Below are 15,921 nucleotides of genomic sequence, written 5' to 3' on the forward strand. Positions count from 1 at the left end.
CAAACATATTTTAAGATATTTTGTTCTAGTTCTGTAAAAAATGCCATTGGTAATTTGATAGAGATTGCATTGAACCTGTAGATTGCTTTTGGTAGTATAGTTATTTTCACAATATTGATTCTTCCAATCCAAGAACATGGTATATCTCTCCATCTGTTGGTATCATCTTTAATTTCTTTCATCAGTGCCTTATAGTTTTCTGCATACAGGTCTTTTGTCTCCCTATGTAGGTTTATTCCTAGATATTTTATTCTATTTGTTGCAATGGTAAATGGGAGTGTTTCCTTAATTTCTCTTTCAGATCTTTCATCATTAAAGTATAGGAATGCAAGAGATTTCTGTGCATTAATTTTGTATCCTGTAACTTTACCAAATTCATTGATTAGCTCTAGAAGTTTTCTGGTGGCATCTTTAGGGTTCTCTATGTATGGTATCATCTCATCTGCAAACAGTGACAGTTTTACTTCTTTTTTTCCAATTTGTATTCCTTTTATTTCTTTTTCTTCTCTGACTGCCATGGCTAGGACTTCAAAAACTATGTTGAATAATAGTGGTGAGAGTGGACATCCTTGTCTTGTTCCTGATCTTAGAGGAAATGCTTTCAGTTTTTCACCATTGAGAATGATGTTTGCTGTGGGTTTGTCATTTATGGCCTTTATTACGTTGAGGTAGGTTCTCTCTATGCCCACTCTCTGGAGAGTTTTTATCATAAATGGGTGTTGAATTTTGTCAAAAGCTTTTTCTGCATCTATTGTGATGATCATATGGTTTTTATTCTTCAATTAGTTAATATGGTGTATCACATTGATTGATTTGCATATATTTAAGAATCCTTGCATCCCTGGGAAAAATCCCACTTGATCATGGTGTATCATCCTTTTAATGTGTTGTTGGATTCTATTTGCTAGTATATTTTTGAGGATTTTCGCATCTGTATTCATCAGTGATATTGGTCTGTAATTTTCTTTTTTTGTAGTATCTTTGTCTGCTTTTGGTATTAGGTTGATGGTGACCTCATGGAATGAGTTTGGGAGTGTTCTTTCCTCCTCAATTTTTTGGAAGAGTTTGAGAAGGATGGGTGTTAGCTCTTCTCTAAATGTTTGATAGAATTCACATGTGAAGCCATCTGGTCCTGGACTTTTGTTTGTTGGAAAATTCTTAATCACAGTTTTAATTTCATTACTTGTGATTGGTCTGTTCATATTTTCTATTTCTTCCTGGTTCAATCTTGGAAGGTTATACCTTTCTAAGAATTTGTCCATTTCTTCCAGGTTGTCCATTTTATTGGTATACAGTTGCTTGTAGTAGTATCTTAGGATGCTTTGTATTTCTGCGGTGTCTGTTGTAACTTCTCCTATTTCACTTTTAATTTTATTGATTTGAGTCCTCTCCCTACTTTTCTTGTTGAGTCTGGCTAATGGTTTATCAATTTTGTTTATCTTCTCAAAGAATCAGCTTTTAGTTTTATTGATCTTTGCTATTGTTTTCTTTGATTCTATTTCATTTATTTGTGCTCTGATCTTTATGATTTCTTTCCTTCTGCTAACTTTGGGTTTTGTTTTTTCTTCTTTCTCTAGTTCCTTTTCGTGTAAGGTTAGATTGTTTATTCGTGATTTTTCTTGTTTCTTGATGTAGGCTTGTATAGCTATAAACTTCCCTCTTAGAACTGCTTTTGCTGCATCACATAGGTTTTGGATCGTCATGTTTTCATTGTCATTTGTCTCTAGGTATTTCTTGATCTCCTCTTTGATTTCTTCAGTGATCTCTTGGTTATTCAGTAACGTATTCTTTAGCCTCCATGTATTTGTGTTTTTTACCTTTTTTTCCCTGTAATTCATTTCTAATCTCATAGCCTTGTGGTCAGAAAAGATGCTTGATATGATTTCAATTTTCTTAAATTTACTGAGGTTTGATTTGTGACCCAAGATGTGATCTATCCTGGAGAATGTTCCATGCACACTTGAGAAGAAAGTGTATTCTGTTGTTTTTGGATGGAATGTCCTATAAATATCAATTAAATCTATCTGGTCTATTGTGTCATTTAAAGCTTCTGTTTCCTTATTTATTTTCATTTTGGATGATCTGTCCATTGGTGTAAGTGAGGTGTTAAAGTCCCCCACTATTATTGTGTTACTGTCGATTTCCTCTTTTAGAGCTGTTAGCATTTGCCTTATGTATTGAGGTGCTCCTATGTTGGGTGCATATATATTTCTAACTTTTATATCTTCTTCTTGGATTGATCCCTTGATCATTATGTAGTGTCCTTCCTTGTCTCTTGTAACATTCTTTATTTTAAAGTGTATTTCATCTGATATGAGTATTGCTACTCCAGCTTTCTTTTGATATCCATTTGCATGGAGTATCTTTTTCCATCCCTTCACTTTCAGTCTGTATGTGTCCCTAGGTCTGAAGTTGGTCTCTTGTAGACAACATATAGATGGGTCTTGTTTTTGTATCCATTCAGCAAGCCTGTTTCTTTTGGTTGCAGCATTTAATCCATTCATGTTTAAGGTAATTATCGGTATGTATGTACCTATGACCATTTTCTTAATTGTTTTGGGTTTTTTTTTGTAGGTCCTTTTCTTCTCTTGAGCTTCCCACTTAGAGAAGTTCCTTTAGCATTTGTTGTAGAGCTGGTTTGGTGGTGCTGAATTCTCTTAGCTTTTGCTTGTCTGTAAAGCTTTTGATTTCTCCATCGAATCTGAATGAGATCCTTGCTGGGTAGAGTAATCTTGGTTGTAGGTTCTTCCCTTTCATCACTTTAAGTATATCATGCTACTCCCTTCTGGCTTGTAGAGTTTCTGCTGAGAAATCTGCTGTTAACCTTATGGGAGTTCCCTTGTATGTTATCTGTCATTTTTCCCTTGCTGCTTTCAATATTTTTTCTTTGTCTTTAATTTTTGCCAGTTTGATTACTATGTGTCTCGGCGTGTTTTTCCTTGGGTTTATCCTGTATGGAACTCTCTGCACTTCCTGGACTTGGGTGGCTATTTCCTTTCCCATGTTAAGGAAGTTTTCAATTATAATCTCTTCAAATATTTTCTCTGGTCCTTTCTCTTTCTCTTCTCCTTCTGCGACCCCTATAACGTGAATGTTGTTGCGTTTAATGTTGTCCCAGAGGTCTCTTAGTCTGTCTTCATTTCTTTTCATTCTTTTTTCTTTATTCTGTTCCACAGCAGTGAATTCCACCTTTCTGTCTTCCAGGTCACTTATACGTTTTTCTGCCTCAGTTATTCTGCTATTGATTCCTTCTAGTGTAGTTTTCATTTCAGTTATTGTATTGTTCATCTCTGTTTGTTTGTTCTATAATCTTCTAAGTCTTTGTTAAATATTTCTTGCATCTTCTCGATCTTTGCCTCCATTCTTTTTCCAAGGTCCTGGATCATCATCACTATCATTATTCAGAATTCATTTCTGGAAGGTTGCCTATCTCCACTTCATTTAGTTTTTTTTTTCTTTCTGGGGTTTTAGCTTTTTCCTTCATCTGGTACATAGCCCTCTGCCTTTTCATCTTGTCTATCTTTCTGTGAATGTGGGTTTTGTTCCACAGGCTGCAGGATTGCAGTTCTTCTTTCTTATGCTGTCTGCCCTCTGGTGGATGAGGCTATCTAAGAGGCTTGTGCAAGTTTCCTGATGGGAGGGACTGGTGGTGGGTAGAGCTGACTTTTGCTCTGGTGGGCAGAGCTCAGTAAAACTTTCATCCATTTGACTGCTAATTGGTAGGGCTGGGTACCCTCCTTGTTGGTTGTTTGGCCTGAGGCAACCCAACATTGGAGCCTACCTGGGCTCTTTGGTGGAGCTAATGGCAGACTCTGGGAGGGCTCACGCCAAGGAGTACTTCCCAGAACTTCTGCTGCCAGTGTCCTTGTCCCCACGGTGAGCCACAGCCACCCCCACCTCTGCAGGAGACCTTCCAACACTAGCAGGTAGGTCTGTTTCAGTCTCCCCTGGGGTCACTGCTCCTTCCCCTGGGTCCCGATGCACACACTACTTTGTGTGTGCCCTCCAAGAGTGGAGTCTCTGTTTCCCCCAGTCCTGTCAAAGTCCTGCAAACAAATCCCACTATCTTTCAAAGTCTGATTCTCTAGGAATTCCTCCTCCTGTTGCCGGACCCCCAGGTTGGGAAGCCTGACGTGGGGCTCAGAACCTTCACTCCAGTGGGTGGACTTCTGTGATATAAGTGTTCTCCAGTCTGTGTGTCACCCACCTAGCAGTTATGGGATTTGATTTTACTGTGGTTGCACCCCTCCTACCGTCTCATTGTGGCTTCTCCTTTGTCTATGGATGTGGGGTATCATTTTTGGTGAGTTCCAGTGTCTTCCTGTCGATGATTGTCCAGCAGCTAGTTGTGATTCTGGTGTTCTCGCAAGAGGGGGTGAGAGCATGTCCTTCTACTCCGCCATCTTGGTTCCGATTCTTGGACATTTTAATAGTGTATAGTGGTATTTCATTGTTGTAGTTTGCAATTCTTTAATAATATATGACGTTGAATATCTTTTCATATGCTTATGTGCCATCTGTATATCTTCTATGGAGAGGTGTCTGTCCAGGTCTTTTACCCAATTTTTAAATTGGGCTTTTTGTTTTCTTATTTAAGAGTTATTTGTGTAATACTTTTTTTTTTTAAAACACCTTTATTGGAGTATAATTGATTTACAATGGTGTGTTAGTTTCTGCTGTATAACTAGGTGAATCAGCTATATGTATACATATATCCCAATATCTCCTCCCTCTTGCATCTCCCTCCCACCCTCCCTATCCCACCCCTCTAGATGGTCACAAAGCACTGAGCTGATCTCCCTGTGCTATGTAGTTGCTCCCCACTAGCTATCTGTTTTACATTTGGTAGTGTATATATTTCCAGGCAACTCTCTTGCTTCGTCCCAGCTTACCTTTCCCCCTCTGTGTCTGCAAGTCCATTCTCTATACCTGGGTCTTTATTCCTGTCATGCCCGTAGGTTCTTCAGAACCTTTTTTTTTTTTTTTTTAGATTCCATATATATGTGTTGGCATATGGTATTTGTTTTTCTCTTTCTGACTTACTTCTCTCTGTATGACAGACTCTAGGTCCATCCACCTGACTAAAAATAACTCAATTTCGTTTTTTTTATGGCTGAGTAATATTCCATTCTATATATGTCCCACGTCTTCTTTATCCATTCATCTGTCGATGGATACTTAGGTTGCCTCCATTTCTTGGCTATTGTAAATAGAGGTGCAATGAACATTGTGGTGCATGATTCTTTTTGCATTATGGTTTTCTCAGGGTATATGACCAGTACTGGGATTGCTGGGTCGTACGGTATTTCTATTTTTAGTTTTTTAAAGGAAACTCCATACTGTTCTCCATACTGGCTGTATCAATTTACATTCCACCAACAGTACAAGCAGGTTCTCTTTTCTCCACACTCTCTCCAACATTAACTGTTTGTAGATTTTTTGATGATGGCCATTCTGACTGGTGTGAGGTGATACCTCACTGTAGTTTTGATTTACATTTCTCTAATGATTAGTGATGCTGAGAATCCTTTCATGTGTTTGTTGGCAATCTATATATCTTCTTGGATTTTTGTTTTTTTCTTAAGTTTATTTATTTTTTTTTATTTTCGGCTGTGTATGTCTTCATTGCTCTGCACAGGCTTTCTGTATTTGCGGCGAGCGGGGGCTGCTTTTTGTTGTGATGCATGATTCTCATTGCAGTGGCTTCTCTTGTTGTGGAGCACAGGCTCTAAGCATGCGGGCTTCAGTAGTTGTGGCAATTGGGCTCAGTAGTTGTGGCACATGGGCTCTAGAGTGTAGGCTCTGTAGTTGTGGCTCATGAGCTTATTTGAGCTGCGGCATGTGGGATCTTGCCGGACCAGGGCTCGAACCCATGTCCCTTGCATTGGCAGGTGGATGCTTAACCACTGTGCCACAAGGGAAGTTCCTGTATATCTTCTTTGGGGAAATGTCTATTTAGGTCTTCTGCACATTTTTGGATTGGGTTGTTTGTTTTTTTGACATTGAGCTACATGAGCTGCTTATAAATTTTGGAGATTAATCCTTTGTCAGTTGCTTCATTTGCAAATAATTTCTCCCATTCTGAGGGTTGTCTTTTGGTCTTGTTTATGGTTTCCTTTGCTGTGCAAAAGCTTTTAAGTTTCATTAGATCCCATTTGTTTATTTTTGTTTTTATTTCCATTTCTCTAGGAGGTGGGTCAAAAAGAATCTTGCTGTGATTTATGTCATAGAGTGTTCTGCCTATGTTTTCCTCTAAGAGTTTGATAGTGTCTGGTCTTACATTTAGATCTTTAATCCATTTTGAGTTTATTTTTGTGCTTGGTGTTAGGGAGTGTTCTAATTTCATTCTTTTACATGCAGCTGTCCAATTTTCCCTGCACCACTTATTGAAGAGGCTTTCTTTTCTCCATTGTATATTCTTTGCCTCCTTTATCAAAAATAAGGTGACCATATGTGCGTGAGTTTACCTGTGGGCTTTCTATCCTGTGCCATTGTTCTATAGTTCTGTTTTTGTGCCAGTGCCATACTGTATTGATTACTGTAGCTTTGTAGTATGGTCTGAGATCCAGGAGCCTGATTCCTCCAGCTCTGTTTTGCTTTCTCAAGATTGCTTTGGCTATTCGGGGTCTTTTGTGTTTCCATACAAATTGTGAAATTTTTTGTTCTAGTTCTGTGAAAAATGCCAGTGGTAGTTTGATAAGGATTGCATTGAATCTGTAGATTGCTTTGGGTAGTAGACTCATTTTCACAATGTTGATTCTTCCAACCCAAGAACATGGTATATCTCTCCATCTGTTTGTATCATCTTTAATTTCTTTCATCAGTGTCTTATAGTTTTCTGCATACACATCTTTCTTCTCTTAGGTAGGTTGATTGCAAGGTCTTTTATTATTTTCGTTGCAATGGTAAATGGGAATGTTTCCTTAATTTCTCTTTCAGATTTTTCATCATTAGTGTATAGGAATTCAAGAGATTTCTGTGCATTAATTTTGTATCCTGTTACTTTACTAAATTCATTGATTAGCTCTAGAAGTTTTCTGGTAACATCTTTAGGATTCTACAAGTGTAGTATCATGTCATCTGTAAAGAGTGACAGCTTTAGTTCTTCTTTTCCGATTTGGATTCCTTTTATTTCTTTTTCTTCTCTGATAGCTGTGGCTAAAACTTCCAAATCTTTGTTGAATAATAGTGGTGAGAATGGGCAACCTTGTCGTGTTCCTGATCTTAGAGGAAATGGTTTCAGTTTTTCACCATGGAGAATGATGTTGGCTGTGGGTTTTTCATATATGGCTTTTATTATGTAAGTTTGCTCTATGCCTACTTTCTGGAGGGTTTTTATCATAAATGGGTGTTGAATTTTGTCGAAAGCTTTCTGCATCTATTGAGATGATCATATGCTTTTGTCCTTCAATTTGTTAATATGGTTTATCACATTGATTGAGTTGCGTATATTGAAGAATCCTTGCATTCCTGGGATATACCCCACTTGATTATGGTGTATGATCCTTTTAATGTGCAGTTGGATTCTGTTTACTAGTGTTTTGTTGAGGATTTTTGCATCTATGTCATCAGTGACATTGGCCTGTAGTTTTCTTTCTTTGTGACATCTTTGTCTGGTTTTGGTATCAGGGTGATGGTGGCCTTGTAGAATGAGTTGGGGAGTGTTCCTCCCTCTGTTATATTTTGGAAGTGTTTCAGAAGGATAGGTATTAACTCTTCTCTAAATGTTTGGTAGAATTCACCTGAGAAGCCATCTGGTCCTGGGCTTTTGTTTGTTGGAAGATTTTTAATCAGAATCTCAATTTCAGTGCTTGTGATTGGTCTGTTTATATTTTCTGTTTCTTCCTAGTTCAGTCTCAGAAGGTTGTGCTTTTCTAAGAATTTGTCCATTTCTTCCAGGTTGTCCATTTTATTGTCAAAAAGTTGCTTTTAGTTATCTCTCATGATCCTTTGTATTTCTGTAGTCTCAGTTGTTACTTCTCCTTTTTCATTTCTATTTCTATTGATTTGAGTCTTCTCCCTGTTTTTCTTGATGAGTCTGGCAAATGGTTTATTAATTTTGTTTGTCTTCTCAAAGAACCAACTTTTAGGTTTATTGATATTTGCGATTGTTTCCTTTATTTCTTTTTCATTTATTTCTGATCTGATCTTTATGATTTCTTTCCTTCTTCTAAGGTTGGGGTTTTTTGTTCTTCTGTCTCTAATTCCTTTAGTTGTAAGTTTAAGTTGTTTGTTTGAGATATTTCTCGCTTCATTAGGTAGGATTGTATTGCTATAAACTTCCCTCTAAGAACTGCTTTTGCTACATCCAATAGGTTTTGGGTCATCGTGTTTTCATTTTCATTGGTTTCTAGGTATTTTTTCATTTCCTCTTTGATTTCTTCAGTGATCTCTTGGTTATTTAGTAGTGTATTGTTTGGCCTCCATGTGTTTGTATTTTTTACAGATTTTTTCCTGTAGTTGATATCTAGTCTCATAGCGTTGTTGTCAGAAAAGATACTTGATATGATTTCAATTTTCTTAAATTTACCAAGGCTTGATTTGTGACCGAAGGTATGTTCTATCCTGGAGAATATTCCATGATCACTTCGGAAGAAAGTGTATTCTGATATTTTTGGATGGAATGTCCTCTAAATATCAATTAAGTCCCTCTTGTTTAATATATGATTTAAAGCTCATGTTTCCTTATCTATTTACGTGTTTATTTATTTTCATTTTAGATGATCTGTCCATTGGTGAATGTGTGGTGTTAAAGTCCCCAACTATGATTGTGTTACTGTCAATTTCCACTTTTATGGCTGTTAGCATTTGCCTTATGTATTGAGGTGCTGCTAAGTTGGGTGCATACATATTTACAATTGTTATATCTTCTTCTTGGATTGATCCCTTGATCATTATGTAGTGTACTTCTTTGTCTCTTGTAATAGTTTTTATTTTAAAGTCTATTTTCTCATATGAGAATTGCATCTTCAGCTTTCTTTTGATTTCCATTAGCATGGAATATCTTTTTCCATCCCCTCACTTTCAGTCGGTATGTATCCCTAGGTCCGAAGTGGGTCTCTTGTAGACAGCATATATACGGGTCCTGTTTTTGTATCCATTCAGCCAGTCTATGTCTTTTGTTTTAGCATTTAATCCATTTACATTTATTGTAGTTATCGATATGTATGTTCCTATTACCATTTTCTTAATTGTTTTGGGTTTGTTATTGTAGGTCTTTTCTTTCTCTTGTTTTTCCTGCCTAGAGCAGTTCCTTCAGCATTTGTTTTAAAGCTGGTTTGGTGTGTGAATTCCCTTAGCTTTTGCTTTTCTGTAAAGGTTTTAATTTCTCCATTGAATCTGAATGAGATCCTTGCTGGGTAGAGTAATCTTGGTTGTAGTTTTTTCCCTTTCATCACTGTAAATATGTCCTGCCACTGCCTTCTGGCTTGCAGAGTTTCTGCTGAAAGATCAGCTCTTAACCTTATGGGGATTCCCTTGTATGTTATTTGTTTTTATTTTCCTTGCTGCTTTTCATATTTTTTCTATGAATTTAATTTTTATAGTTTGGTTAATATGTGTCTTGGAGTGTTTCTCCTTGGATTTATCCTGCATGGGACTCTCTGTCCTTCCTGGATTTGACTGACTATTTCCTTTCCCATATTAGGTAAATTTTCAACTATTAACTCTTCAAAAATTTTCTCAGTCATTTCTTTTTCTCTTCTTCTTCTGGGACCCCTATAATTCGATTGTTGGTCCATCTAATGTTCTCCCAGAGGTCTCTGAGACTGTTCTCAATTTTTTTCATTTTTTTCTTTATTCTGCTCTGCAGTAGTTATTTTCACTATTTTATCTTCCAGGTCACTTATCTGTTCTTCTGCCTCAGTTATTCTGCTATTGATTCCTTTTAGAGAATGTTTGATTTCATTTATTGTGTTGTTCATCATTGTTTATTTATTCTTTAGTTCTTCTAGGTCCTTGTTACATGTTTCTTGTATTTTCTCCATTCTATTTCCAGGATTTTGGATCATCTTTACTATCATTATTCTGAATTCTGTTTCATGTAGACTTCCTATTTCCTCTTGATTTGTTTGGTCTGGTGGGTTTTTACCTTGCTCCTTCATCTGTTGTGTGTTTCTCTGTCTTCTCATTTTGCTTAACTTAGTGTATTTGTCATCTCCTTTTTACAGGCTGCTGGTTCGTAGTTCCCATTGTTTTTGGTCTCTGTCCCCAGTGGGTAAGGTTGGTTCAGTGGGTTGTGTAGGCTTCCTGGTGGAGGGGACTGGTGCTTGTGTTCTGGTGGATGAGTCTGGTTCTTGTCTTTATGGTGGGCAGGACCATGTCCGGTGGTGTGTTTTAGGGTGTCTGTGACCTTATTATGATTTTAGGCAGCCTCTCTGCTAATGCGTGGGGTTGTGTTCCTGTCTTGCTAGTTGTTTGGCATAGGGTGTCCAGCACTGTATCTTGCCGGTTGTTGAGTGGAGCTGGGTCTTAGTGTTGAGATGGAGATCTCTGGGAGAGCTTTTGCCGTTTGATATTGTGTGGAGCCAGAAGGTCTCTGGTGGACCAATGTCCTGAACTCGGCTCTCCCACCTCATAGGCACAGGCCTGACACCTGGCCGGAGCACAAAGACCCTGTCAGCCACATGACTAAGAAGAAAAATGAGAAAAAAAACAAAGAAGAAAAAATAAAATTAAATTAAAAAGTTATTAAAATAAAGAAATTATTATAAATAAAATTTTAAAAATTACAAAGTAATATAAAAATAAAGAAAGGAAGACAGAAGAGAGCAGCCAAACTAAAAAACAAATCCACCAATGATAAGAAGAGGTAAAAACTGTACAAAAAAGAAAAAACGGACAGATAGAACCCTAAGACAAATGGTAAAAGCAAAGCTATACAGACAAAATCACACACAGAAGCATACACATACACACTCACAAAATAGAAAAAGGAAAAATTATATATATCTATATATTAAAAAAAGGATGAGAGCAACCAAATCAATAAACAAATCTACCAATGATAATAAACTCTAAATACTAAACTAAGATAAACATAAAACCAGAAACCAATTAGATACAGAAAGCAAACCCCAAGTCTACAGTTGTTCCCAAAGTCCACCGCCTCAGTTTTGGGATGATTCATTGTCTATTCAGGTATTCCACAGATGGCCAGTACATCAGGTTGACTGTGGAGATTTAATCTGCTGCTCCTGAGGCTGCTGGGAGAAATTTCCCTTTGTTTTCTTTGTTTGCACAGCTCCTGGTGTTCAGCTTTGGATTTGTCCCTACCTCTGCGTTTATGTTGCCTGAGGGCATCTGTTTTCCCTCAGACAGGATGGTGTTGAAGTAGCAGCTGATTAGGGGACTCTGGCTCACTCAGGCCGGGGGGTGGGGGGGGGAGGGGGGAGGGGTATGGAATGCTGGGCTAGCCTGTGGTGTCAGAGGCTTGTGTGACGTTGCAACAGCCTGAGACATGCCTTGTGTTCTCCCGGGGAAGTTGTCCCTGGATCACGGGACCCTGGCAGTGGCGGGCTGGGCTGCACAGGCTTGCAGGAGCGGATAGTGACCTGTGCTTGCACACAGGCTTCTTGCTGGCTGCAGCAGCAACCTTAGAGTCTCATGCCCATCTCTGGGGTCCGTGCTGATAGCCGCAGCACTTGTCTGTCTCTGGAGCTCATATTGGCTGTGCTCTGAATCCCCTCTCCTCGTGCACCCTGAAACAATGGTCTCTTGCCTCTTAGGTAGTCCCAGACTTTTTCCTGGACTCCCTCCCAGCTAGCTGTGGTGCACTAGCCCCCTTCAGTTTGTGTTCATGCAGCCAGCCCCAATCCTCTCCCTGGGGTCTGAGCTCTGAAACCTGAGCCTCAGCTCCCAGCCTCCACCCGCCCTGTCAAGTGAGCAGACAAGCCTCTCAGGCTGGTGAGTGCTGGTTGACACCAATCCTCTGTGAGGAGATCTCTCCGCTTTGCCCTCTGCACACCTGTTGCTGCGCTCTCCTTTGTGGCTCTGAAGCTTTCCCCCCACCACCCCCAGTCTCTACCAGTGAAGGGGCTTCCTAGTGTGTGGAAACTTTTCCTCCTTCACAGATCGCTCCCAGAGGTACAGGTCCTGTCACTATTCTTTTGTCTCTGTGTTTTGCTTTTTTCTTTTGCCCTACCCAGGTATGTGGGGAGTTTCTTGCGTTTTAGGAAGTCTGAGGTCTTCTGCCAGCATTCAGTATGTGTTCTGTAGGAGTTGTTCCACATGTAGATGTATTTCTGATGTATTTGTGGGGAGGAAGGTGATCTCCACGTTTTACTTCTCAGCCATCTTGAAGGTCTCTTTCTGTGTAATTCTTTGTATAAAGGAGTAACAGTCCTTTATCAGATATATCTTTTTCAAATATTTTCTCCCAGTGTGGTTTCTCTTTTCTTTCTCTTTACAGTGTCTTTCATAGAGCAGACATTTTTAATTTAATAAAGTTCAGCTTATCGATTATTTCTTTCATGGATCATATCTTTGATGTTTTATCCAAAAAGTCATCAACATATCGGAGGTCACATATATTATCTCCTATGTTACCTTCTAGGAGCTTCCCAGTCTTGCTTTTTACATTTATGTTTATGATCCATCTTGAATTAATTTTTGTGAAGAGCATAATGTTTGTGTCTAGATTCATATTTTGCTTGTGGATGTCCAGTTGTTCCAGCAACTTTTGTTTTCCTACTCTTTAGTCTTTGTCAATCTGGGACATGAGAAAATATACCTCAGTGTTGTTATAACTTACATTTCTTTTATTATTACATTTTTATATGTTTGAAGGCAATTTATATATATATATATATATTGTGAGCTGTCTGTCCATATATTTTTTTCTATTTTCCATCATTTTTTGTCTTTTTTCTTTCAATTTTTAAGAATTCCTTTTGTACTATTAATCAAACTTTTGTAGATGGTACACATTACAAATATTTTCTCACTGTTTTTCAGTTTGTCTTTTGATTTTTTATGGTGTTTTGTGCCATGAATTTTTACAATTTGTTTTCTGTAGTCAGCTTTATCTTTTTATTGCCTCTAGGTTTTAAGTCATAATTAGAAATTCTATCCTACTCTGAATTTAAAGAGGAATTCACCCATATAGTACATGTTGATTTCATTTTTTATATTTATATTTATAATCCATTTAGACTCTATTCTTGTGTATGGTGTGAGATATGAATCTAATTTTACCTTTTTTCCAAATGGCTACCCAATTGTCCCAGAACAATTTATTAAAAATCCATCTTTGCCTGGAGTTTATCTTGATTACTGTGTTCTGGGGCATCTGCTTTCTGCTGTAGAGCCTTTATTGTTAATAAAAGTAAGATCCTAACTCCATGACAAGAGTCACCACAATGAGAAGCCCATGCACCACAACGAAGAGTAGTCCCCATTCACTGTAACTAGAGAAAGTCTATGCACAGCAACAAAGACCCAATGCAGCCAAATAAATTAATTAATTAAATTAAAATTAAAAAAAAATAAAAAAAATAAAAGTAAGATCCTAGACTTTTCTTTTGCTTTTGCTCAAAGAATACTAGTTTAATATGGGGTTTTTATAATTTTATTGCCAATAAACTCTAGCTTCTCCTTAACATGCCATGCAAGCTGGTTGCCTATTGGGTTTGTTGGAAAGGAATGCTGTCAGACATGGCAGCCTGGTACCCTGTGATTGCAAGCTGGAGTGGTGGGGATGGTTGTCTTAAACATCTTTTTGCAGAACATCCTTTGCCATTCATAGTGAATGTTAAAATCATCATTCTTATATTAGGAAGCCAAGGCCCTTCTTGTCTAACAACTTTTACCACCCTCACCCCCACCCCCAAACAGTAGCCTATTGGTTGTAGACTATGGTGGATAGATTTATTTTCTGCCTTGTTAAATAGTACATATTCAGGGTCTAGTAAAGTGACTTACACACAGTAGGTAATAAACTAAAACTTTGTTTAATGACCATGAGTGTGAAAGAATAAACGAATGAATGATGTATTACTTTAATTTTATTTGCTTATTTTAATTTTTTTTTATTTAAAAAATTTTTTAAACTATTTATTTTATACTGGCGTATAGTTGATTAACAATGTTGTGTTAGTTTCAGGTGTACAACAAAGTGATTCAGTTATACATATACATGTATCTATTCTTTTTCAAATTATTTTCCCATTTAGGCTGTTACATAATATTGAGCAGAGTTCCCTGTGCTGTGCAGTACGTCCTTGTTGGTTATCCATCTTAAATATAGCATGTCAATCTCAAACTCCCTAACTATCCCCCCTGCACCCTTCCCCCCTGGTAACCATTAGTTCATTCTCTAAGTCTGTGAGTGGACCTAGAGATTGTCATACTGAGTGAAGTAAGTCAGACAGAGAAAGAGAAATATTGTATGATATCGCTTATATGCAGAATCTAAAAAAAAATGATACAAATGAACTGATGTATTACTTTAAATCATTTCAAGTCCAGTGTTGAAACAGCTATGGTATCACATTACCAGACATTAAATATTTATTTCTCAATCATATTTAAATTAAAAAATGATATTTATGAATGTATGTTTTCCCTAGGGATCAATTATCTGTGGGTGTCTCTACAATAGAGTATTGCACCTGGATAATTGACATCTATTAGCTCACTTAATTCTCATTGCAACCCTCTGAAGTAGATATTAGCCTGCTTAACAATGGGGAGGGGAAACTCAGTAAGTTTCAGTGATTTGCAGAAGATGATGCCAGATCTTTGGGTTTCAAATCCACTCTTCTTTCTCAACAGCATGTTGAGAAGTATTAAGATTTTTTCCCCCAAATGCAGAATCTAGGATAGTCACATCAGTCCATGACCCACCCCTTGCAATGGCTGATGTGTGATAACTTACTGATATTTACAAGCTATTTCTTGAGACAGTATCAGAATTTTTCTGCCTCTTACAATATTATTACCATACCACAATCTGTAGCAGGTAATAAATAATTCAGACTGAACTTGGCAAGAACAAATGTTTGTCCTTTCCCACTTTCTGTTGGCTTAGGAGGAAATTATTTTCTCTTTTTAATTGTTTACTGAACAAAAATGCATTTACATTGTTTTCCAAGCCAGCTGTGTGGTCTGGCCTATTTTCCCCCATAGCTTTGAAGACCAAATTGTGTAAAATCTACTTGCTTTAGTAACAGGAGTTCCTGCTAAGAAAATTTTCAGTTAGATTCACACAATAAAGCACACCAATCTGACGTCTGGGTCAGATTTAAGAAATCAATTCTCCCTTGCTTCCAAAGAAGTCATTTTATTCTGGAAGACAAACTATCATGGTACAACTGGAAAATGAAAATCTTTATTTGGAACCACTCTGGGTTTTCTGATGGGTCAATAGTTGTATTTAATATATGTAAAGATAGGCCAAAGGCAGTTTCAAATAATGATGACATTTTAGTCTGGGCATACTGGGCCCCTTCTGATAACAACATGATGGAAATATCACACATTTACCTAGAGTATTTTATTGTCAGCACAATGTGGTTCTGCATCTGGATGCAGCTGTGGTGCAGGGGCAGGAAGATAGAAAATGAGTTGGATTTGAAGTCAGACGCCTTAGGTTCAATTTCCAGCTGAATGACTTCTTAGTGACTTGACTGGACCTAGTGTCCTACCCTTTCTGAATTAGTAAAATGTGTAGATTTAAATGAGATTTGCATGTGAAAGCTGTTGACACAATCTAAAACACTATGCAAATGTAACCTTTTTTATTCCTATTGTTTTTCTTGTATTTTTCTTCCCACTGACTTAGTGAGGTAGGTAAAGATAGTAACACCTACAGAGACTTACTTGAGACATGCGCAGAGTAAGCCTCCTGGTTACATGCATGTTGTAAGGAGGAAGCTGCCATTGGAGAGGGAGGAAGCTCAGGTCTTTCTGCTCAGTCTTTTG

Source organism: Eubalaena glacialis, chromosome 5, assembly GCF_028564815.1.
Source record: "Eubalaena glacialis isolate mEubGla1 chromosome 5, mEubGla1.1.hap2.+ XY, whole genome shotgun sequence".
Taxonomy (NCBI): domain Eukaryota; kingdom Metazoa; phylum Chordata; class Mammalia; order Artiodactyla; family Balaenidae; genus Eubalaena; species Eubalaena glacialis.